The sequence below is a fragment of the Triturus cristatus genome, chromosome 3_1 (genome assembly GCF_964204655.1).
Source record: "Triturus cristatus chromosome 3_1, aTriCri1.1, whole genome shotgun sequence".
NCBI classification, from domain to species: domain Eukaryota; kingdom Metazoa; phylum Chordata; class Amphibia; order Caudata; family Salamandridae; genus Triturus; species Triturus cristatus.
The window spans coordinates 954,546,239-954,572,537 of record NC_140583.1 but is presented as its reverse complement, the minus strand read 5'-3'; the positions used below and the strand labels follow the sequence as shown (position 1 = coordinate 954,572,537).

At 43.8% G+C, this 26,299-nt stretch overlaps 1 protein-coding gene across 1 annotated transcript in view; it reads left to right on the top strand.

The window, feature by feature from the left end:
- The window catches only part of TNFAIP6 (TNF alpha induced protein 6), a 156,903-nt gene that overhangs the window by 21,417 nt on the left and 109,187 nt on the right, over positions 1–26,299 (top strand). The window lies entirely within an intron of this gene.

The following is a 26,299-nucleotide window of genomic DNA, read 5'->3' as shown; positions in this document are numbered from 1 at the left end:
CATCTCAGCCCGGGAGGGCATGTATGAAAAAACATCACAATACATTGATTTTTTCTTACAGGACTTTGTGAAATCTTTGGATTCCTATGTGCAGGATACAGGTGACTTTTTGCGCAAGATCAATAAGATTGAGTGGAAGAATGATTATCTAATGCTGGCACTTGATGTGACGTCACTATACACGAGCATTAGTCACAATGATGGCATACATGCCATCAAATATTTTCTATTGCGCAAACCAGCACACTTTAAAACTCATAATGAAATGTTGATTGAAATGCTTGAGTTTTGCCTGCTTAACAATAACTTCATGTTTAATAGTTTACTATATCGTCAACTGAGGGGCGTAGCTATGGGGGCTAGCTTTTCCCCTAGCTATGTCTGCCTCCACATGGGATATTGGGAAGAGATGATTTTATACAGGGATCATGCTAAATACCTCAACGAAAAAGTGGTGATCTGGCTGCGCTTTATAGATGACCTTTTTGTTATATGGGATGGTTCATTGGAGGAGGCTCATGATTTTATTAAGATTCTGAATGTGAATAATCTGAATCTCCATTTCACGGCAACATGCAGCCAAACCAGTGTCACATTTCTTGACACTGAGGTATACTCACAGGCAGGCAAACTCGAAACCAGATTGTTCCATAAACTGACTGCAGGCAACTTGACCCTACATGCATCCAGTGCTCATCCGCCCCACCTCATTAGGAGCATACCATATGGGGAGATGCTGCGTTTGAAACGAATATGCAGCAATGCAAAGGAGCTTGAAGCAGCACAGTTACTTAGCAGCCAGAGATTCAGGGAGAGAGGTTATTCAATAAGTGTAATTGATAGTGCCATTGCAAGATCCAATACGCTTAACCGTGATGATCTGCTTAAGATCACTAGTAGTGCCACTGGTACTACCGTATCTCTGATTAACCAGGAGAGAAAGGACATTGGTTCGACTGATGCCTTTAGATTTATCATGGGATACAGCAAGCAGCATACTGAGATACGTAAAATCATCAACAGAAATTGGCCCACAATACGGAGTGACCCTATCATTGGCCCGTTGCTCCCACAACGGGCTCTTATCACCTATAGTAGGGCCCCCACCATGAGAGAAGCATTGGTCAACACCAATCCTGAAACCATTAACAAAACATCCTGGCTACAACTGAATAGTGGATTTTACAAGTGCAAGACCTGTAAAGCATCTATCCATGGCACCAACACCAAAACATACACAGATCCTTTTAGCAATAAACAATACAAGATTAACAAGTTGCTTACGTGCAAAACGGAGTATGCAATCTATGTTCTTACCTGCCCATGTAACCTCAGTTATATAAGTAGTACTAAACTAGCAGTCCATAAGCGGGTCCTGCAACATTTACGAGCTATGTCCAACCAAGATAATACCTACCCCGTTGCTAGGCATTTCAAAGAAACCCACAAAAGTGACATTAAGGGGCTCAGTTACTTTGTCATTGATTCCATCGAACCTAGCAGAAGGGGTGGGGACCGTGAGACCAGGTTACGCAGACTAGAAACACGCTACATACTGCAACTCAACACCAAGACACCATCGGGATTGAACATAACTGAGGATTTACACACGTGTTTGGGCTAAATTGACCTAGTTAACAGAGTATTTGCACATTCATTGTAGCCGTCGGTTTCAGCTAGTACGAGCAGTGGTATCTATTTGATGAATATAATTTATGTTTTATCCATCCTTTTAGATTTTACCCTGTGTATTACATGTGTATTTTTATGGAATTTGAATCAGATGTCCATTGGGCTGATTTTAGCTTCTTTTAGGTCATTTGTCTTAAATTATTTAATTGTTTTATCATACAATTATTTATTTAGTATTTTACTATTTATCTTGACAAATTAGTACTGTATTAGTAAAAGATTTAGCGTATTTGCACATCTGTATCTTTCAAACATTCCATTGAATACTCTGTCTGAGTTAGTGTCCATACCCCGACTGGTGATGAATTCTCTACCAGTATACCCCCTTAATATAACACCAACTGAATAAATTGTCCCATGATATTCTTGCCTCAGGTAAACCATGTTTGGTCGTCAGCACTACATGAATATGTCCCTTATACGATACACCGGTGGCTGTGTCCGATCTCTTGCTTACTGTACTTGACATTTCTCTGGTCACTTGACTTTAAGTTTTTTAGTATTCTATCTATTTAAGCACCTATACACTACAATTTAATTTTACACCGTGTTTACGTACTTCAATCAAGGGGGAGTAGTATGCATACTCTGTGATCAAAATGAGAATTCATACTTAATATGATGATTTTATCTATTTATTTAAATGGAATGTGAGCTATAGGCTGTTTTTACTATTGACGTCGGTTTCAGCTAGTACAATGTCTGTGAGATTCACGACTGTGGCAACCTTGCTCTATTCTACTTGTTGGATTTCATTGACTTCTTGTTGCTGCCGGTAGAATTGCTTTGCGCCTTTGCGCCATCGCTGCCTCTGCCTCTTCCTCTTGGAGGCCTTGCATTTGGCAGGGGGCGAGGGCGCAAGTTGAACCGTCTTTCTTCTCTTAAAAAATCGAATTCATCAATGACTGATGGGATTTGAACTCCACTGCTCGGCCCTTCATCCAAGTCGGTGCCCAACTCAGAACTCTGCAGACTACTTAGATCGGATTGTTGGTTCTGTCTGCTCCCACTAACAGCGCTGAGTTTTTGTTTCCGCAGATTATCAAACTTCTTCGCGAAGAACTTAGTAAGAAGCATTCCCTATGGCGAATGCCTTAGGGCCATGAGGAATTGTAGCAATATCCATGATTTGAATGCAGAACTAGGTTGTTTAAAGGGACGCTTCTCAGCCAGAGGATATCCTCAGGCATGGGTTAATACAGCAATTTGGAAAGCACAAAGGAAATCAAGGGAGGAAATACTCTTTAGCCGTGGACCTCAATCAGTCATGCAAGCCACTAGTAATGATGATCAGTGTAGACTGATCACTAGCTTCAACACTCAAGAGGGTAGCTTACGTAAGATTTTACAAAAGCATTGGCATATTATTGCCAATGACCCTATACTTAAGAAACTAGTGGGGCACAAACCTCTAATAACCTTCAGAAAAGCCAAATCAATGAAGCAATCACTGGTTACCAATATGCTGCCAGTGAAACAAGGGCAGACATCCAAAATTTGGCTTAAAAGAAAAGAAGGATTTGCCAAATGCACGAAGTGCAAGGCCTGTATCCATGGTAAGAATACATCCACCGTCACAGGAGGTCTGTCAACCCATGAAAGTAAGATCAAGGGTCAATACTCCTGTAGGACTGATTTTGCTGTCTATGTGCTGCGGTGCCCGTGTGGCCTGCGGTACGTGGGCAGCACGATCATCCCTGTGCATAAGCGTATTCTCCAGCACCTAAGGGCCATTAAGAATGGGGATAAAACTTACCCCGTGGCCAGACACTTTGATCAGTACCATAATAAAAACATTGGGGGTTTTGAGTACTACATAATCGATGCAGTCCCAATAAGCGCAAGGGGAGGTGATCGAGTGAAAAAATTGAGACAATTAGAATCGAGTTACATCATCCGTCTCAATACTAAAATTCCTGAAGGTCTTAATATTGAGGAGGACTTTCATACGCACCTATGAATCCTTTTCCGCTTTCTTCCCTATTCTGATTTTAACATGTAACATGTATAAGTTTTAGAACTTATCTCAACTAGCACAAGCACTTTAGACAGACTAGTATAATTCGGAGGATGATAAGATAAATCTGCTCATGGGTCCAGAACAGTGTTAAGTTTGCCCACTTGGGCTTGATTCTTCGAACCTTGGCTATATATGTTGATTTTGTCTAATCAGTCTACTGCGACTGTGGTTTATCCCACTGGGGTGGTGACCGCTTTGTATTCATTATATGGTACTGCACACGGTTCGAATCTTTTCAAATTTGCTAATTTTATTGAAAATTATGAATTATAGTGACAAACAATTATTGTGTGTAATTTATAAATTGTGAGAAATAATAATGTGCTTGAAACATACCAACTGTCTGCAATTGTGACCGTGAGCTTTCATTTAAGCGTAATCTGTTCTGAACTACTAGTCTGTCTGCACTTTCTATGGTTTAATAGTTCTTCACTTATCACGTGATCACCGTTTGTTTTAAAATGGCTGAAAACTTTATTCTAATCGTTAGTGAACAAGCCTGCATTGCAGGCGAAACGCGTCTAACGTTTTTGAGCTGACAAATTAAACAAACTCGCGCAACAGACAAGGTGTCGACTTTCCTTTTGGTCAAAAAGGAATCCTTTGCTGATATTGTCGGGCCGGGCTTTGGAGGTCCGTTCGTCGACACGCCCTCTGTTCTGGAGGTGGTGGGCATACCGAAGCACTTGGAGGAGCAATATATATATACATATATATATATTCAAACAGGTTGCCCCAGATGAGAGCAGCCCCAGGGGAGGTTGTCTTCCAACTCTGGAGAATGGAGAACAGAGGGATAAATTACCAAGCCGTCTTGTGGCTCAACGCATTTCAAACTTTATGTTCTTTCTCAAAAGCCTGACGATAAAGACATCACACGCAGCATATAGAGCACCATTCAAATTTAATAAAGGTCCTGCTTCATTGGGCGTGTACTCCCGCCCGACTAGGCAAAGAGGAATCTGGTACCTGTAGTGCTCAACCATATTGTCCTTTCGGTAAATTCAGCTGTGTCCAAATTGAGTTTATTAAATCCACAGCGGGTTGGCATGTTAATAAATCCCAAATGTGCTACCAATTACAAGTCTACCAGCAGGAACCTCCACGTCTAAACCAGCACCTGGGAGTCCGGGTACCGCAGATACGCACTCGGCGTCCGGACGTGCTCGCGGGCAGGCACGGCCGCGTAACAAAATTCAAACAGGTTGCCCCAGATGAGAGCGGCCCCAGGGGAGGTTGTCTTCCAACTCTGGAGAATGGAGCACAGAGGGATAAATTACCAAGCCGTCTTGTGGCTCAACGCTTTTCTAACTTGACGTTATTTCTCAAGAGCCTGACAATAAAGACATCACACGCAGCATATGGAGCACAATTCAAATTGGGGACTGTAAAGTAACGGCTAAGCATAGACGAGGTGCCAACACAACCCACTGTGGATTTTATTGACTTTCATCTGCTGAAACGCACGCCACCTCACTTGAGGAACACTTTGTGCACTTCAAGTACCAGAAGGCCGTGGGGCGGCCTCGCCCACTTGGGCAGGTACTAGATTTAAACAAGGAAGCACACGTGGCAGTGCGCTTTTGCGGAACATAGCCTGTGACAAAGGGCAGGAGCCCGAAACGCGTCGGCTTGTAAGAACTGTGTTTGGCATCTTTCCTGTATGAGCCGTATTCCGCATTTAATAAAGGAATCAGCATTACTTACCTGAGTGGGCTCCTTCGTTGAGGGCAACTTCTTTGGTTTGGATATATATACATATGTACAATAACATACAATGTAATAAAAAAACATTCTATTACAAATTAAAACATTAAACTAATATAAAATCTTCAAACTTAAATTTCCCACTCCAGTCGTTGCAACAGTAGGAAAAGTGTTGGATAGCGGAGGGGTAAAAATTACTATTCCCACTCCTGTGAGTGCAACAGTAGGGAAAGTGTTGGATAGCAGAGGGGTACAAATTACTATTCCCACTCCAGTGAGTGTAACAGTAGTGCAGGGGTACTCATAGTACGGCCCGCGGGCCGCCAGCGGCCCGACAAGCCTTCCTTGGCGGCCCGCGGACCTTGCCGACATCATATGCCTTTGTGTTTTTTATATCGCCGGTTGCGAGCTATGGGGGCCGGGCGATTCTTTTAAATAACATTCACTTGTTAATGAGGCTTTGTTGTGTTTCACCTCTTCTTAGCGCCCCTGCATCTCCCCTCTGAATGAGTGGAGATGCAGGAGCGCTAAGAAGAGATGAAATACAACAAAGCCTCATTAACAAGTGAATGGTCTTTAAAAGACCCGTGAAGTACTTGGGTGCAGCGGCTGTGTGCGTTCAAGCCACTCTGTGCCCCGCCCCGCCTCCCCTCTCATCGTGTGCAGTTCAGGATTCTAAGTGATAGTAACGTAAAGCGGAAGTGTAAAAACGACACATATGAGGGAAGTGGTAATTACCACCAATTCGTAGCGTGCCACTGACTAAATACGGAGCGGCGAGTCTGTCTGTACAGAGGGCGGTTGTGTGTTGTGCTAATATCAGGCCTTCATAAAGCTAAAGATGTCTATAGCCAGCCCTAAAAATCTACTTCTGAGTGGGGTCTTTTAACAGGGGCTAGTAGGGGGTGGAGAATACCATTAATCATTACACATTAGCGCACATGCAGATTGGTCGAATGTCAGCTTCACAACATGGGTGACAGCTGCATAAACATGACGTCAGAGGTTTAGGAAGTGCGCCGCACCTCTGCATACGTTGAATGTGTCGCTTTCACGGATTGCTCCCGTTCATTGCACTTTAAAACTCACCGCAGAAGTTGATATTGGGGGTTATTTGTTTAATTCCCTTGTTCCATTGACCTGTGCTATGACCTTGCCTCAGGGGGCCACCAACTTGTTCACTTGACCTTGGGCTCATCTTCGGCCATGTCCTCTTGCTGCAGAGACGATGATGACGGTCATGAAAAGGGCGGTTTGCAGCTCCTGGCACTCTTCTAGAACCTCGATTACAAGTGGCATGTAACACCCGACTGGCCTGCTAACTGGAGATCTCGGCCCCAGAGTTACACGTTTTTCTTTTTCACATGGAACTTTCAGCCTCAGAAAAGAGCTGCAACCTCCGGGTGCAAGACCGCAGCAAAAGGGCATGAGACTGGCATCACTCTTGTATCAATGCAAGAAGGTCTGGTATCAGAGAAGAAAAACAGACACATTATGTGTATTTGATCGACTGTGAATCTGACACACTGTGCGCCTTGAAGCCCTCGTGTGCTCCATTAGAAATGGTTCAGGGACGGAGAGAAAGGGAGACAAACAGTGATTGAGAGAGAGAGATAGAGAGAGGGAGACGGAGAGAGAGGGAGGGAGAGAGAGAGAGGGAGGGAGGGAGGGGGAGAGAGAGAGGGAGACAGAGGGAGGGAGACAGACCGAGACAGACAGAGGGAGGGAGACGGAGTGAGAGGGAGACAGAGAGGGAGAGGGAGGGCGAGGGAGGTAGGGAGACAGAGAGAGAGGGAGACACAGTGAGTGAGACAGAGTGAGTGAGACAGAGAGGGAGGGAGACAGAGAGAAATTGAGACAAACAGAGTGATGGAGACAGAGGAAGAGAGAGAGATAGAGAGAGGGAGGGAGACGGAGAGAGAGAGAGAGAGAGAGAGAGAGGGAGAGTGATAGAGAGAAGGAGAGAGAGAGAGGGGGAGGGAGACAGAGGGAGGGAGGGAGACAGAGAGAGGGAGGGAGACAGAGCGATAGATAGATAGATAGATAGATAGATAGATAGATAGATAGATAGATAGATAGATAGATAGATAGATAGATAGATAGATAGATAGATAGATAGATAGATAGATAGATAGATAGATAGATACATAGATATGTGTGAATGCCTGGTCTGGTGGCTCAGTGGACGAAGGCGTCCGCTGCAGGGGCCTGTGTTCAACCTCATGGTCATAGTTTTTTTTTTTGGTCTAGCCCCGCCCCCTCCCCCACTGGCCCCGCCCCCACCGGTGCGGCCCTCAGCCAGAAACCACACTGTAAATTTGGCCCCCGAGAGAAAGTTTGTGAGTACCCCTGCAGTAGTGAAAGTTTTGGATAGCGGAGGAGTAAAAATTACTATTCCCACTCCAGTGAGTTCAACAGTAGGGAAAGTGTTGGATAGTGGAAGGGTAAAAATTACTATTCTCACTCCAGTGAGCGCAACAGTAGGGAAAGTGTTGGATAGTGGCGGGATGAAATTTACTATTCCCACTCCAATCAGTGCAGCAGTAGGGAAAGTGTTGGATAGCGGTGGGGGGGGGGGTAAAATCACTATTCCCACACCAGTCAGTGTAACAGTAGGGAGAGTGTTGGACAGGGGAAGGGTAATCATTACTATTCCCACTCCAGTGAGTGCAATAGTAGGGAAAGTGTGTGGATAGCAGAGGGGTAAAATGTACTTCCTTAATTAACATAATTAATTTCCAATTAAGGAAATATTATTAAATTAAAAACAAACTCATTAATTTCCCATACCTTACCCCTATAATCCCCACAACCCACAGCTAAAATTAAACTGTAAAAAATTAATTACACAATTAGAACTTATTTTCAATAGAAAAACTAAGTGTTTAACATCTAATTATAAAGTAAGTAAAATTAATTTACTCCCCACACTGTACCCCTATAAATGTAAAACCCACACACAAAAAATATAAACAAATACCCACATTAAATATCAATTAATTAATTAAGTAATATTACTAATCAACTAACTATTAAGGAATTGAACATAAATTACTTCCCACTCTTTACCACTATATACCCTACAACACTCACCTAAAACTAATTGCACAATTTCCATATTTAATTTGCAATTAATTAATTAATATTAATGATCAACTAATTAATAATTAATTGAACATAACTTACTTCCCACCCTTTACTCCTATAAACCCTACAACCCTGACATAAAATTAATTACACAATTTCAATAATTAATTCTCAATCAATTAATTAATATAAATTAACAACTAATTTTTAAATAATCAACAATTACTTCCCACCCTTTACCCCTATAAACCCCACAACCCGTACGTATAAAAATTACACAATTACCATAATTATTTTCCAATCAATTAATTAATAATATTAATTAACAACCAATTAATAATTAATTACAAATAAATTACTTCCCACAATTAACACTATAAAAACACAATTAAATAAATATTAATAAATAAGAAATAATCATTAATTAGTTATAATTAAATTACTTCCCACCCTATTCCCCTATAAACCCACAACCCACTACAGAAGTAAAAAACGCAAAATTCACTTAAAATAAAATTGATAACTACTAAAAACGTAACACATATATTAAAAAACATAAAACTGATACAAAAAAACATACATCACATACATTTAAAATAGAAACTAAAATATATAACACTAAAGGAAAAATTGATATTTTAAACAACTATATTTGTGCAAACGATATTAATGACTTCTACATTTTTTTAAACAATATTTCTTAACTTAAGTTTGACATTCTTGACCGCGATATTCTTCTTGTCGATATTTCTGTGTGACTATATTTCCAACTCAATATTTGTGTAAGTCTACATTTCCAACTCAATATAGTGTCTGAATACCATTAAGAACAGTATAGCTCCGTATATACACCAGCAGTAGTAAAGCTAACATTGGACTCTACAAAATACTGGTTTACATAAAGAAATACTTTAGACAAGTCAGAAAGGGCAGTCCACAACCAAGAGTATGGATTTATAGGTGAAATCATACAAGAAAACTGCCTGGGCGAGTCTTAGAGTATGACAAGTGTAAATGTGAGGGGGAGAAAGAGTTAAACAAGAAACCAAATGAAGATCACAAGTAGCCACTGAGGTGGCATGTCAGTCTAGGATGGTGAATCTATGTGGTTGGGGGGGGGAGAGTAAGATATAATTGGAGTCACACACAGCATCACAATGGTAGCTATATGAAGTCTCGGCATGGTAAACAGACAGATCAGGACCCCTTCACAGAGGACCACCACCTCATCCCTTGTCAGAGGATCACCCTGCCCAAGACGGAGAGTAATCTGCCATCCTCTGCTATGAGCGGATACTCCTGCAGTATCAGGTCCCAGGCTGTGTGTGGTCGGGGTTCTGCTGGCCCTTCTGCACCTCCAGATTCATCAGAGCTCTCTAGCATTCAGACCAATTGGAAAACTCGCATCTCCACCCCTGTATGGGAGGACCTGTAGGGGACTTCCAAAACATGGACAATTATTGGCGGACTAGAATGACAGCTAGATCAGCAAATTTAGTGGTGATGGTCTTGGATTGGGGTTTAGAAAACAGTCCCAGTAAACAGACAGTTGGGGTCTTATTTAGGCTCTAGCTTGTGGTAGCATTGACAAGGCATAAAACTGTGTCCCAAAAAGGTGTGAGAGTCAGGCAGTCCCATATCATATAATAAAAGTCCACCCCTATAGCTGGAATCTTGGGCAAGATGCCTGTGTGCCCGGCAACATCCTATTGATGCTATTCAGGGTTAAGTATACCTTATGAAGGTATTAGTATTGAATTAACTTGAAACAGGCATTGCGGGAAGTGCGAAGAGTAGTAGTCGGGACATTAGACCAGTCCTCATCCACGAGTTCAAGGCCCATGTCCAAGGCCCAGTGATCTCGGAGGTGGAAAAGCTCACATTTGGTTTGGGAGAGGAGGGACTTATAAAGCAGATTGATTGTTCACATCGAGGTGCAGATATCTTTTAGGCAACCATGTTCATGTCCTTCTCCACATCATGATCGCTGAATACTGACAACCACTGCGTCGTATAAGTGCTGCAGGGGAAGCGCAAAAATTGTCCATCAGGTCATAGAATTTCAGCAATGCCTATTTCCATACCAGTCTCCCAGAGCGTTCATGCCCCTCCTCTCCCAGTCATGTAGTCTGGTCCTGTCTCTTTCATGCACAAGGTGTAGTAGGGCCATCAAGAGGAGGTCTTTCGCGTACAGGAGCTTGGTTCCAGTGCACTGAAGCACCCAGATCCACTTGAACCAGAGGATATAGAGTGGTGGTTCCTCAGCTCCATCACACTGCTGAGACTGTAGTGTGGGCAGTAAGGCCAATAAGGTGGCATGGGTGGAGACAAACCTCAACCTCTCAGCTGTTCCATGCCAATGTCTATCTCTCCAGTAGTGCTGTGAGGTAATAAAGCTCCATGTCTAGTCCTGATAATCCGCCCTCGTCTGTAGGAAGGCACAGCTTGCTCAGGGTGATCCAATGGCCCTCCGTTCCCCAAATGTGTTAGATCCACAGGCTATCCACCTCATTAATGTGGGATTCAGGAACGCAGATTGGAAGGGCAGCAAAGTAGTAAAGGAGACAAGAAAGAATGATCATTTTTGTTAAAGCCACCCTACCCATCACAGACGGGGAGGGACAGCCAGAGGCATATGGAATGTAGTAAGGAGGCAAGTGTCGCCCTGAGGTTACCCTCTATCAGTTCTGGTTTGGTGTCATACACTTTGATTTCGAGGTATCAGAATGTGACCGGTTCCCATCAGAGAGCTCAACCTATTTTTGGGGTGAGCGGCCTGTGTAGACGGGACATACAATGTGAACATGCTAGATTTGTCCCACTTGACCCAGAGGCCTGAATGGTGACCAAAATCTACAGGGGCTCCGAAACTCCCATCCAGCATGAGCACTTGCCTGAGCACTCGCCCGGATGTAAAGGAAAAAATGTCCAAATAGAAGGAGATGTAAAGGGGCCAAAAAGTGGCATCCTGCTTGGGGTGTAAGGGCAAGGGGCTCCATTCCCAAGGAAAAATTATATTGATGAGAGGAGCAACCCTGATTAGAACCTCTCTCAATTTGACACAGTGCTGAGATAACAGTGCCAGTCTTCACACAAACCACAAGGCTATGTTAGACGTGTCCAGCCAAGGAACCACTGCCCAACTCCATTCTAGCAATTGCTCTATATTGGTAATCCCAGCATAAGAAATCAAAAGCATTCTCATTATCCATTGCGATTAAAATACTTTTTTGATGTTCATCCAATGAGGCATGTATTAAGAGTACCAGTTGTTAGATGTTGGGTACTGTGTTGAGAGTAGGGATGACGTCAGAATGATAATCTATTCACGAAGACCTTTTTCAGTATCTAGCAGTCCATATTTCGGATGGAAAGTGGTCCATTGGAGGACCCTCTATCCTCAGCTTTAACCTTCTTAAGGGAGGGAACAAGTGAGACCTCGCAGAACTTTGGTGGGAGACAGCCAGAGGCTCTGGCTTCTTTAAATAATTTGGTTCATATCTCAGTATACGTTGAATACAATTTGATGCATAATCCATCAGTGCCAGGTCTCCACCCAGGGAAGTCGCCAGTGCAGTGGGTAGCCTATTTGTCCCAGCTGCGAGGATATAGTCATATATGGGTCAAGTGTAATTCGCCCCCTGTCGAGCATAAAGTTGGGCATAGTATGCCAAGAAAATCTAATGATCTTTATTTAGGTATACGCCAAACCATCGTCTGCATAGCACAGTTGGAGATCTGGGAGCTTTGATGATCAGGATTAGCCAGCCAAGCAATAACCTCCCAATCTTGTCACGCTTATCATGAGCTTTGACAATGTAAGTTTGATAATCATAGATCCAGAGCCGCTCTAACAGCATTAGAAGTTTTTCCTTCTCTAGGTGCCGACGGTCTGGGGGCGTTAGGTTGCCAGCTTGTGATAACTCTAGTTCTGTTAAGTTGTCCTCCTGTCAAGTGATCTCAGTGTGTAACTGGGTCCTGACTCCAAACATTTTAGCAATACAACGCTCTGGGATGACCAGTTTGAATGCCTTCCACTCTACAATGGGAGAGAATGTCGTGACCTCGTTCTTGGTAAAGTAATTGTGAATTGAGTTCCCGAAGTCTGACCTAAAGATAGGTTAATCTAGGGCAGTGACATTTAGCTTCCATGAATGAATGGGGGGGGCGGGAGGTCTGTAATACTCCAAGTACAGGTCAGCAATAGTAGATTATGGTCAGATCGGGTTTTCGCAAGGTATTCAGTAGGAATCACCCGTTCGTGAAGTGGTGCAGTGCACAAGAATGTGTGCTGGCATAGTAGGAGTATGTTGTGCCCTCTGAGTTGTGAGCCCACCATGACTCAATATGAAACCACAAAACAGTATGAAATCTTGGGGTCAATGTACAAGCTTTAACGGAACTTAAATGTAAAAGTGTGTATCAACCTCTCAGATCTGAACCAAACGACTAGACCTCACAGTATAAAGCTGTGGGCAAATCCCTTTACAGGACGAATTCCCTCACTCACCATAGGTGACATGCTTCATCATATGGGAATCTCCTCCCTGAGGAAAACCTAGTTCCTCAGTGGGCTACAACCTCCTCTCTACGAGGAAGGAGCTCAGGGATGTTTTTGTTTATACACCTAAATGGAATTTACTAAGTCCACAGATGATGAGTTAATGATATATGTGAGGAGGGACGTAGCGCAAAATAATTAGCTAAATGTGCTGGAAGTGCAATTAAAACTAGTTAGAGTGTGTGAAACACAAACTTTATTCTAGTACACGCCCTACTAGGATTAAAAATAACAGTGCACCAGCAGTATAGATTTAAACCGCTTTGGTGAGGTGGAAAATAGTGGTCGACATGTTTCAGCCTAAAGCCCCATCGTGGGCAAAGCTTTCATGCGGACCATTGGTGATGCTGCTGCATAAAAGTGTTAGTGTGATATCAACAAAAAAGGATACTTGAACAGGATCTTAAATCAGTCATCTGTTCTTCTAAAAACCATTACCTATAAAGGAAAACACACAACATTATATTTGATTCCTATCATTCAAATGTCAAGGGTCCAGATACTACAGGTTCCACTCAGAAATGGAAAAATGGCTTACCCGCAGTCTGCTGGGTAACCAATTCACCTCAACCTGGCAACAGCTCAGGATGGGGCACCACTCTGAAAAGATGATGCAAATACCAATATTAGATCCAAAATCACAAAGGCCTTAAGAAGACATTATTCATGTGGCAGACCTTATGTGTTTAGTAGTGTTAAAAACGGGGAGACACTTGTAACTCCAAGAGTGGAAGCACAAGTGTTGCAAAGTGCCTCCATGTCTAGTCCAAAACTATATATAAATGAAAAGTAAAGAAAAACAAGGAAAACCAAGAAATAATGGTGTATGGTGACCACCTATATCACTTGGAGGAACAATAAATTCTGTCCTACCAACAGCTTGCACAAAATCTCTACCTTAGCGCTTCTATGTGTAGAGCGCATTCACAAAGAGGTCTTATCTAATCATTTGATCGGCACACTTCGTTAAAGGCAATGGAGGAGCCAAAAGAAAACCCCGTTCGTAGCAACTGTGTTCTGAGAACACGTTACGCGCATAAACAGGCAAAATTGCAGATATTCACTCTGGGGGCACTCACCTCTCCGTCGGTACTCCGGGCCCGAATTGAGCCTGTGACCGGAGATGAGTAACCATCCAAAATCCCAGAATATATAGTCGTCAAAGACTCGTTAATTGAAAACCGGTGTATCGTGTTGAAGACTGAAGAAATTCCTGCGCGTGCGTCAGGCAGAGACACTGTTCAATAGCGCATTCGCCAAGCGGAAGACAGTGTATCTTACTCTGCGCGTGAGTAAACAGGAAAAAGAGAGGCCACAGCTCCAGGCAGCAGCGTGCTACTGCTGTATACAACAGAATGTCAAACCCATTGTGCCCCGATAGAGAGAGAGAGAGAAACGCCTGCTAGATAGCGGCAGCGTGACCTCATCGCAATTGAACATGTACATGGGAAAAATAAACCCTGACATCTGGAAATTACAAAAACCAGAGAAAGAGAGCCAATAACGGGGACTTTAAACAATAAACTTTATTGCTTCCACGAAGAATGATATTCCTTTACAGTGACGAAAACAGACTACCAGTGTCGTTAAACCTCATAATTATTGGCGATATGTGTATATTTCATGAAGCTAATGTACCTTGAATCCAGAGTTGCAAAGGGCTATGCCCAATCATGTATTGAAAAGACTCATAAAGATACCCATGGAATATCGTCATTTAGACCCAGCAGGTCAGTCTTAAGTTTGTACACCCACCATTGTTCACGTCTAAAAAGAAAGGTGGATATATCAACAATGTGTCTGGGGATAAATGGTTTTTCTAAGACTGTCCATCTAAGGTCTTGTGGGCCATGTTGGGCTGATAGAAAATGATTGGTCAGCCTAGTTGCTGTCTTTTTACATCTGATCGTGCTCTTGTGCTCCAAAATGCGAGTCTTGACCTTGCGGGTGGTCATCCCCACATACCGGAGAGAACATGGGCACGTAATCATGTAAATCAAGTTCTCGCTGTTATAGTTAGTGTGAGTCAGAAGTACCCACGGCCTGGAGGTGCCTATCTCAATTTCAGAAGTATGAGTCGTCTGGGAACAAACCGAACAGGAGCCACAAGGAAAATGACCCCGTACAGGTGGTAAGTCCCAGAGAGTGCATTGTGTGTCATCCCTTTTATCACGTGGATGGGTATGTACTAGCCGGTCCTTGATGTTTGAGCTACGCTTGAAGGCAAAAAGTGGGCGAGGGAGTGGTTTCGTGTCAATATTCAAAATTTTCCAATTCGACAGAATGCTTTTCTTTATCTTGTGTGAAAAGCTACAAAACGTGTTAACACAGGTGATCCTTTCTGAAGTTTCTTTAGAGTTAGAAGGCTCCAATAATGCGGCCCTATTGTTGTTAGCTGCACGTTTCATGGAGTACTTAATGAGTCTTTTCGGATATTGCCTGGTTTCGAGTTGAGCTGACAAATTCTCAGCATGTTCTTTATATTTAATCAAAGTGGAACAATTTCTTTTCACTCGGAGAAATTGCCCAAATGGTAAATTCGCCTTAAGAGCTTGAGGATGGAAACTATCGTAGGCCAACAAGGAATTCCTAGCCATGGGTTTCCTATAAAGCTCAGTACTCAAACCACCTGCTAGAGGGGAAATCATAACATCCAGGAAAGGTAAATTGGGCTTGCTATATTCGCAAGTGAACTTCAAATATGTGTTCCTCCCATTAAGCCACTCTTTGAACTCCATAATGGAGGAGAGATCCCCTCTCCAAATCACCAAAACATCGTCAATATAACGCCTCCACAGACGGATATGATCTTTGTAGGGATTATTCATGTTGAGGATGTGTTCTTGCTCAAACATGTGCACATAAAGATTAGCTAGGAAAAACGCTCCCCATTGAAGTTCCAGATACCTGCAAAAAGAAGTGATCTTCGAACTTAAAGAAATTCTCTTTCATAGCTAACCGGGCACAGTTAATGATAAAAGGAACAGGGGTAATAGAATCCAGTACTTTCTCTCGTAGCAAAATTTCAATGGCAGCAAGAGTCTCGTCCTGAGGAATACAAGTATAAAGAGATTCTACGTCAAAAGAGACGAGAAAATCTTTATCTGGGTCAAAATCAATGTTGTCAACTAGGAGCAGCACATCCTTAGTATCTTTCAAATAAGTGGGCATCTCTGATACCAAAGGTCTTAAAAAGTGATCAACAAATGTAGAGAGTGGTTCTAACAAAGACCTCAGTCCCGAAATGATGGGACGACCAGGCGGAGGCCTCTGATTTTTGTGCACCTTAGGCAAGGTGTAAAAGTAAGGTACAACTGGAAACGACTTAATCAGAAAAGTCGATTCATAAAATGTAATCCACCCATTAGTGTATGCTTCCTCTACAGCCATTTTGATTTCCAATTCAAGCCTCTTCGTAGGATCTTCATTCAACTTTTTATAAAAACGAGTGTCGTCTAATTGTCTAAGACATTCAGTGCGATAGGCTGTAGAGTCCATCAACACAATATCTCCCTCCTGATCTGCGAGTTTGATTGTAATCGTGTCATCTAGAGCAAGATTACGCATCGCTAACCTTTCGTTTTTATTGAGGTTCTGAAATTGTCTCTCGTTTTTAGCACAGATCTCATTGACTTGTGCATTTACCGCCTTTTCAAAAGTCAGTACCTGTGGAGGAACTTGACTTGAAAGAGGAGAAAAAGTAGATTTATTCCTTAAGCCTGTATTAGTGTCAGGTAGTTCCAAAGTGTCCTGACTTCTCTCCCTAAAGAAAAAGTTAAGACAAATTTTCCGGAAGAATTGAGCAAGTTCCTGCTTGATTCCAAAGGTATCTCCACGATAGGAGAGTACAAATCCTAGTCCCTTGTTAAGTAGAGATCTTTCATCTACACTTAAGGCTCTACTACTCAAGTTAATCACTAGGTCATCTGGTTGCTTGGACCTGCTTGTGCGTCTGTTGTGCTCCGAGTGGAGCGTGCCGGTGGGTTGTCCGCCCAATGTACCTGTAACTGTTGATTCCGGCGTCTGCCCCTGGCCGGCCTCGGCCAAACCCTAAAAAAGGCTGGTTGGAATACATCTGAGGATGTGGTTGGTACGGAAACATGTGCCCTGGTGGTTGTAAAGGTGGATAACCAAACGGTCCTGGAGACCACCACTGGGGAAGTAATTGTGGAGGAAAACCCCCTCGATGTCCACCCCAGGTACCTCTACCCCTGCGGCCACGTCCTTTAACTGTTTGTTCTCCTTGGTTTGGAGTATCAGAGTCGCTGGACCACTCATCGCTTCCTGATGATGAGTAATTCCTCAGGACGAGACTCTTGCTGCCATTGAAATTTTGCTACGAGAGAAAGTACTGGATTCTATTACCCCTGTTCCTTTTATCATTAACTGTGCCCGGTTAGCTATGAAAGAGAATTTCTTTAAGTTCGAAGATCAATTCTTTTTGCAGGTATCTGGAACTTCAATGGGAGCGTTTTTGCTCCCAGCCTAGCTAATCTTTATGTGCACATGTTTGAGCAAGAACACATCCTCAACACGAATAATCCCTACAAAGATCATATCCGTCTGTGGAGGCGTTATATTGACGATGTTTTGGTGATTTGGAGAGGGGATCTCTCCTCCATTATGGAGTTCAAAGAGTGGCTTAATGGGAGGAACACATATTTGAAGTTCACTTGCGAATATAGCAAGACCAATTTACCTTTCCTGGATGTTATGATTTCCCCTCTAGCAGGTGGTTTGAGTACTGAGCTTTATAGGAAACCCATGGCTAGGAATTCCTTGTTGGCCTACGATAGTTTCCATCCTCAAGCTCTTAAGGCGAATTTACCATTTGGGCAATTTCTCTGAAAAGAAATTGTTCCACTTTGATTAAATATAAAGAACATGCTGAGAATTTGTCAGCTCAACTCGAAACCAGGCAATATCCGAAAAGACTCATTAAGTACTCCATGAAACGTGCAGCTAACAACAATAGGGCCGCATTATTGGAGCCTTCTAACTCTAAAGAAACTTCAGAAAGGATCACCTGTGTTAACACGTTTTGTAGCTTTTCACACAAGATAAAGAAAAGCATTCTGTCGAATTGGAAAATTTTGAATATTGACACGAAACCACTCCCTCGCCCACTTTTTGCCTTCAAGCGTAGCTCAAACATCAAGGACCGGCTAGTACATACCCGTCCACGTGATAAAAGGGATGACACACAATGCACTCTCTGGGACTTACCACCTGTACGGGGTCATTTTCCTTGTGGCTCCTGTTCGGTTTGTTCCCAGACGACTCATACTTCTGAAATTGAGATAGGCACCTCCAGGCCTTGGGTACTTCTGACTCACACTAACTGTAACAACGAGAACTTGATTTACATGATTACGTGCCCATGTTCTCTCCGGTATGTGGGGATGACCACCCGCAAGGTCAAGACTCGCATTTTGGAGCACAAGAGCACGATCAGATGTAAAAAGACAGCAACTAGGCTGACCAATCATTTTCTATCAGCCCAACATGGCCCACAAGACCTTAGATGGACAGTCTTAGAAAAACCATTTATCCCTAGACACATTGTTGATATATCCACCTTTCTTTTTAGACGTGAACAATGGTGGGTGTACAAACTTAAGACTGACCTGCTGGGTCTAAATGACGATATTCCATGGGTATCTTTATGAGTCTTTTCAATACATGATTGGGCATAGCCCTTTGCAACTCTGGATTCAAGGTACACTAGCTTCATGAAATATACACATATCGCCAATAATTATGAGGTTTAACGACACTGGTAGTCTGTTTTCGTCACTGTAAAGGAATGTCATTCTTCGTGGAAGCAATAAAGTTTATTGTTTAAAGTCCCCGTTATTGGCTCTCTTTCTCTGGTTTTTGTAATTTCCAGATGTCAGGGTTTATTTTTCCCATGTACATGTTCAATTGCGATGAGGTCACGCTGCCGCTATCTAGCAGGCGTTTCTCTCTCTCTCTCTATCGGGGCACAATGGGTTTGACATTCTGTTGTATACAGCAGTAGCACGCTGCTGCCTGGAGCTGTGGCCTCTCTTTTTCCTGTTTACTCACGCGCAGAGTAAGATACACTGTCTTCCGCTTGGCGCATGCGCTATTGAACAGTGTCTCTGCCTGACGCACGTGCAGGAATTTCTTCGGTCTTCAACACGATACACCGGTTTTCAATTAACGAGTCTTTGACGACTATATATTCTGGGATTTTGGATGGTTACTCACCTCCGGTCACAGGCTCAATTCGGGCCCGGAGTACCGACGGAGAGGTGAGTGCCCCCAGAGTGAGTATTTGCAATTTTGCCTGTTTATGCGCGTAACGTGTTCTCAGAACACAGATGCTACGAACGGGGTTTTCTTTTGGCTCCTCCATTGTCTTTAACGAAGTGTGCCGATTAAATGATTAGATAAGACCTCTTTGTGAACGCGCTCTACACATAGAAGCGCTGAGGTAGAGATTTTGTGCAAGCTGTTGGTAGGACAGAATTTATTGTTCCTCCAAGTGATATAGGTGGTCACCATACACCATTATTTCTTGGTTTTCTTTGTTTTTCTTTACTTTTCATTTATATATAGTTTTGGACTAGACATGGAGGCCCTTTGCAACACTTGTGCTTCCACTCTTGTAGTTACAGTTGTCTCCCCGTTTTTAACACTACTAAACACATAAGGTCTGCCACATGAATAATGTCTTCTTAAGGCCTTTGTGATTTTGGATCTAATATTGGTATTTGCATCATCTTTTCAGAGTGGTGCCCCATCCTGAGCTGTTGCCAGGTTGAGGTGAATTGGTTACCCAGCAGACTGCGGGTAAGCCATTTTTCCATTTCTGAGTGGAACCTGTAGTATCTGGACCCTTGACATTTGAATGATAGGAATCAAATATAATGTTGTGTGTTTTCCTTTATAGATAATGGTTTTTAGAAGAACAGATGACTGATTTAAGATCCTGTTCAAGTATGCTTTTTTGTTGATATCACACTAACACTTTTATGCAGCAGCATCACCAATGGTCCTGATGAAAGCTTTGCCCACGATGGGGCTGTAGGCTGAAACATGTCGACCACTATTTTCCACCTCACCAAAGCGGTTTAAATCTATACTGCTGGTGCACTGTTATTTTTTTTTTTAATTATTATTTTTTTTTTAAACCTTTATTACAGAGTTCAAGAGATATACAAGTATGGGCCTACAACCTTCAGGCCGGCCGCTAGTAGACAGTGAGACCATGAAACATATTCATAAACACAAGCAGCAAGCAGTAAAAAGTCCCACAGATCAAAAATATCATTTGCGGCCACATTGCCCAAACATCCCAAATGGCGGTTTCCTTTTAAATGAAAAACAAGAAACAAACCCACAAGGCGGCAAAAATCTAGGCAACAGTATGTGCTCCCCTCGGGAGGGCTCTACCAACCTACAAGAATAAGAGGGGGGGAAGGGCAGGGGCAGAAACAAAGTGGTAGCACTGTTATTTTTAATCCTAGTAGGGCGTGTACTAGAATAAAGTTTGTGTTTCACACACTCTAACTAGTTTTAATTGCACTTCCAGCACATTTAGCTAATTGTTTTGCGCTGCGTCCCTCCTCACATATATCATTAACTCATCATCTGTGGATTTAGTAAATTCCATTTAAGGTGTATAAACAAAAACATCCCTGAGCTCCTTCCTCGTAGAGAGGAGGTTGTAGCCCCCTGAGGAACTAGGTTTTCCTCAGGGAGGAGTTTCCCATATGATGAAGCATGTCACCTATGGTGAGTGAGGGAATTCGTCCTGTAAAGGGATTTGCCCACAGCTTTATACTGTGAGGTCTAGTCGTTTGGTTCAGATCTGAGAGGTTGATACACACTTTTACATTTAAGTTCCGTTAAAGCTTGTACATTGACCCCAAGATTTCATACTGTTTTGTGATTACTGTTATGGGGAATAAATCTTGTTGTGGTCATTAAAAGTTCCCTTAGACCCCCTGTTTCGAACTGTATTGTTGATTAGTTCAATATGAAACCATTCTGCTATCCAACAACAAAAGAGTCAATCGCTCTTGTATACCGGGAAGGTGAGGGAGGGGGGTGAGACCTGTCAAGATAAACATTAGCAATGCTATTGCGGTCCCTACACATTGGTAGTGGATAATTCAGTAAAGTGATATGGAGTGCAATGGAGAACAAACATGTTGGTTGATGTGTGGTTGCAGCATAAACAATAATGAAAGTTATATCTTCACCATCTAATTTACCCCCAATACAACGTATCAACCCCGGGGTCAATGACCTTCACTTTGTATAGAAAGGGAGTCCCAGCAAGCACCCGAATAAGCACCCCTCGATCAAATGAGGAATAGGCAGGGGCAAACATTTACCCCAGCCAACGTTTTTGTAGAGCCTGGAGTTCCATTTTAGTGATGTAGGTCTCTTGGTGGAGTGCGATCTGGGTCCGCCATCTTCTAAGAAACATTTGTAATCTGTCTTTTGGTCGGGGAATTGAGGCCCCGCACATTCCAAGTAATTACCCTCAGGGTGGGATCTGCTCCAGCCATAGTAGAGAAGAGAGAGGCAAATCAGGGGGGGCCTCCACCCAATCCACCCTGTCACAGATAACGAGTATGTAGAAAGAGTACAGCCTAGTGGAAAACATAGTTAACAACCTACATTAGTGGAAGAACAACATTGAAAAACCCTAACAAACCCCTCACCCCCAAGCACAATTGCACCATGGTGCTCCGTCAAAACTGTATTTACTCATAACAAGATCTCACTGTCTACGGGGTCACAGCAAACAGAACAGAACATGTTAGTGAGTGTGGAGGTAGAAACACACAGTGTAGAAATGGAGACCTCCCACCCCAGATTCTCCCAAAAAGAACAATAACTGCTTTCAAGGATATATAAATGCCTGGGTCATACCTATCAAGTATGCAGAAGGTTAGTCCCAGCAGCTGGTTCTCCCACTAGAGTCTAAAATGTGGACGCAGTTTCTATATAATGTCATCAGCAGTTCTAGGAGTAACTTGAGGAAGAGCAACACTGGAGTTGGAGCCTGGGCTACTCTTGGAGCCAGAGCCAGATTACTCGACGGAGGAAGCTCCGATTTTCCCCTCCTCAAAAGGGGTGTCCCACCAGCGCTGCCGCAGCAAGAGCCTGGTCCCTTCCAGGCCGAGTATGGCATGGTGGGGGGGTGTGTGTCTTCCTGAATGGGATCGTTTGCACCTCACAGGTGCATGGGGGCCCTGTGATAGTTTTGGATTGATGCAGGCATCATAAGTGTCAAGCCAGTTCCAGGCCTAGGCAAGAGTGTCAAAAAACTTGGTTTGTTTGTTGAGTTGCACCCACAGGGATCAGCAGGGCATACGGAATAGATAGTTCACTTTGCCTTTTCTTTACAGTGAGGAATAACGCCATGTGCCACTACTACGCTGGTGTATAATCTAGAAATATAGAAATCTTCTCATTCACCTATTGGAAAGGGCTCTGCAGTACCGACCTGTCAGAGCAGGAAATCTCGGTCATGAAAATGAAGAAGGTGGGCCACCACTGTGTGTAGGGGCGCGCCAGGGGTCAGTTGGCACCCAGTGTGCCATTTCGAGGTCATAGAATTTGAAGAGGTCCTCTGGAGTGACCACCTCCTGCAACCAGTCCTCTAGAAAGGCGATCATGGAGCCCCTTCGATGTTTTCCGGTAGCCCAACAAGTCTAATGCTGTTGCACCTGGCTCTATCCTCCTGGTCTTTGATTCTAGCCTTGAACATTTTAACATCATGTCAGTAAGTTTCGATGTGTGGTCCTTCGTATCTGGGGCCAGTTCAGACACAACAATTTCGGCCATGCGTACCTGGTTAGTCATTTTATGGTGGCTGTCCAGTCAGAGTCTGAGGTCCACCACTAAAGAGTATATTTTATTTTCCAAGGCTTTCCTAGTGGAACAAAGGGCAGCAACAATGATATAAAGTTTATCCCTGGTGTCCGGGCTCACCTCCATAGATGTAGGGGAGGCCTGAGAGTTGGGGGGTAGTTAGGGGGATGAGCCCTCCTTCATACTGTGGGTGCTACCCATGGTGTAGTGCAGAGAGTGTGGGACCATCTCTGACAGGGCAGCCAATCAGGTAATGGGCCTGTCTCAGTGGTCCATGTGGCAAAACTCAGTGAAAGTGGAGAACTCCAATGGTACTCAATAGGGCTTAGCGTGGGGGGCTGGTTAAGTGAGTAGTGCTCATGTACTCAGTCACCAAGGTCACAAGCAGTGACCCTCATGTCCCGAGAAGCCCAGGTGGTTACGTTGCAGCCTGAGGCATCTAGGGGAGCAGGCAGGAACTGCAGTAGAGGACGGGGGCCTGATTGCCCTGCAGACTTGACTCCATTCCCCAGCGGGGCCCTCTGCATTGCATGGGGGGTGTAGGCTGGGGATCAAATTGTTTGCCCCTCCCAGCTAGTATAACGCCAAAGTCAGTGCCAGAAGGGTGGGATTGGCAATCCTCCCGTGAACCAGGCCCCTGATCTCAGGACAAGAGGCAGGAGGCAGCCAGCAGGAAGAAGGGTGTATCAGCCCCCAAGCCGCTCCCTCCCTGGAGCCTCAAGCTTGCTGCTGCGCCGCTCAGGCCATATTCAGTCCTCCATGGGGCTGCGCTGCAGTCATAGCTCTCACTGGGGTATGGGGCAGGGGGTGATCAGTGGACTTCTCTGGTGTAATCAGGCAGCTCTCGTTGGTCTGTGATGGCCATCTCAGCCAGTGTTATGGCTGTTCCGATCCCCGAGCAGGGCGCAGCTACCATCTTGGGCAGCTTTCTGCAGCATCAGCCGTGACTTCAAACCCTCTTCCTCCCCCAATCAGGTTATGACACCCTTGGTCCATGGAAAGAAGGGGGGCAGCCTAGAAAACAAGGTAGAAGGTTCTGGGGGAATCAGAGAGCGACAGGTGAGTGCTCCTCACGACATAACGGCCGGCCAGCTGACTCTGTTATTAAGGCACCAGTCCCATGTGAGAAGGACCCAGTCTGCTTCTTCCTGGGCTTGGCAGAATATTATTCAAAGTTCTTTTGTAACTCTGCCAGTGTGGTGCAGCCTTTGAGGTTATTGCTTGAAAAAGGGACAAGTTTTATTTGGTCTTAAGAGTATTAGGAAGCATTCAACACAGTTAACCGAGAAATTAGGAAGGTGCCCATTCTAGGGCTTTTTTTTCAGAACACATTTTTTAATTTGTTGTTATTTTGGCATTACATGATGGACAACATGGCCTATCCAAACTTGCAGTGCCAAAACAACCTATTGCCCACCCCCAATGGTATCTGCATATGTTACTGCCACCAAATCTAACATTTCTGTCATGAACAACATTCTTAAGGTCTCTGTATAGGGGATATGTGGATATGATAGAGGACCAGGAGCATCATAGACCGCCATCAAATTGCCATATCTCTGTGTCAAGAAGGGAGTCCACTGAAGGATGAGCACCATAATGCACTCTAGCGCATTTTGATGTCTATAAGAAGACTGCATTAACTAAAGAAACTGGCAGGAAGTGATTAGTGAGGTCTGAAGATAAGGTTGTTGCTTTCGTTTTGTGCTTTTTCAATGGGGCAGAGGGGCATTATTTGCTCATTGAGCGTGAAACTCTACCTTGTGTTTGGACCATACCACCTTTCAGACAATAGTGGGCCTGGGCCTGTGTACCTCTCTTTCTAGACTTTAGATATTACATTACAGGGTTTCTCAGTGTTCTATCATGTCTGCCTATCAATCAAGATTGGACGTAACCAATTAGCTGGGATTCAGTTGCTGGGATATGTAATGTTATTCTTATGGTTATTGTGATATTGAATCAGGTTACACCTTTGGATCTAGAAGACAAATAAAAACCCAGGCTTGTGATTGGTGTCCCAGTAGTGAGGGTTGCATTCTTCTGGATGCTCAGGCTGCAACCAGAAGTTTCTGTCCCATTTCTTTCACAATGTGCACTTCGGGATAGTTTGATCTCGGACAGTGACACACGTTATGAGTCAATATAGAAAGAAATAGACTGAAAAGTACCTAAAAAGGGTTGGCACAAGGTCCCCACCCTGATGATATGAGGCCAGAGTGAGCCACTTTTGCACATGGCATAGAGACAAGCCTAGTAAACAACAAGGGGGACAATGAGGGCTTGATAAAGGTCCACTGTACTTGCCCTGGGTAGAACTGGAAGACAAAAGAGGTACGGTGTTCCTGGGTGGCAAGTTGGCCACCTGGTGAGTACTCAGAGTGGTGGGGAGGTGGGAAATACCTCCTTTTGGAACTAGGACCCTCACACACCCAGCAAGCAAGGTGTTATGCTTCATTATATGGGTCCTAGTTCCGAAAGGAGGTATTTCCCACCTCCCCACCACTCTGAGTACTCACCAGGTGGCCAACTTGCCACCCAGGAACACCGTACCTCTTTTGTCTTATAGAGACAAGCCTCCAGTGAGGGAGTAAAGAATGGTTCATGGTGCCACCCTGGCACATTACAAAGGACGCAGAAAGTGAGAAATGATGTAGAAACAAGAGAGACGGTTCCAACAGGTTCTAGGCCTGAACGGGCACATAAACAGTTGGAGTGCAAAAGCAGAGTGTGTGCTGAATCCATGAACCTCCTGGAAGGGAAACAGCGTTTACAACGCTGTTTCCACAACGCAGTGTTATTACAATGCGGTTGTTACAACGACCGTGTAGATAGTACGCAATGCCTTTACATCGCAAAGTCATTACAATGACCTGCTGTAGGGAGCGCAAATGTATTGGATATAAAATCCAACACCTTCCCTGCTGTTGCGCAAACTGGAGTAGGAATAGTAAATAATACTATTCCTAAGTCCAGCGAGCCCCCTACAGCAAGTCGTTGTAATGACTTGTGATGTAAAGGGATTCCGTACTAACAACGTGGTCGTTGTAACAACCGCGTTGTAATAGCATGTGATGTATTCGCATGCGTTGTAACATGCTATATTCTCCTGGAATGATCCCATGGTACAACTTGAACTTTCTCTTGGGCAGAGCTTGACATTTTCAGTGGAACCTTACCTAGACAGAGAGCCAGTTCCTGAGCACTGATGTCTGCTCTTGTTAGATCCTCTAAGTCCCTTCGTATAACCAACAGAAGTGCAGGAGAATAGATAGAACCCTTTGATGCAGAGAACTCATATATCCACCTCTTCCCGGGGTTGACTGTCAGTAAGAACAGACAGTCCCAGGGAAAGTGGGAACATGTCCACATGA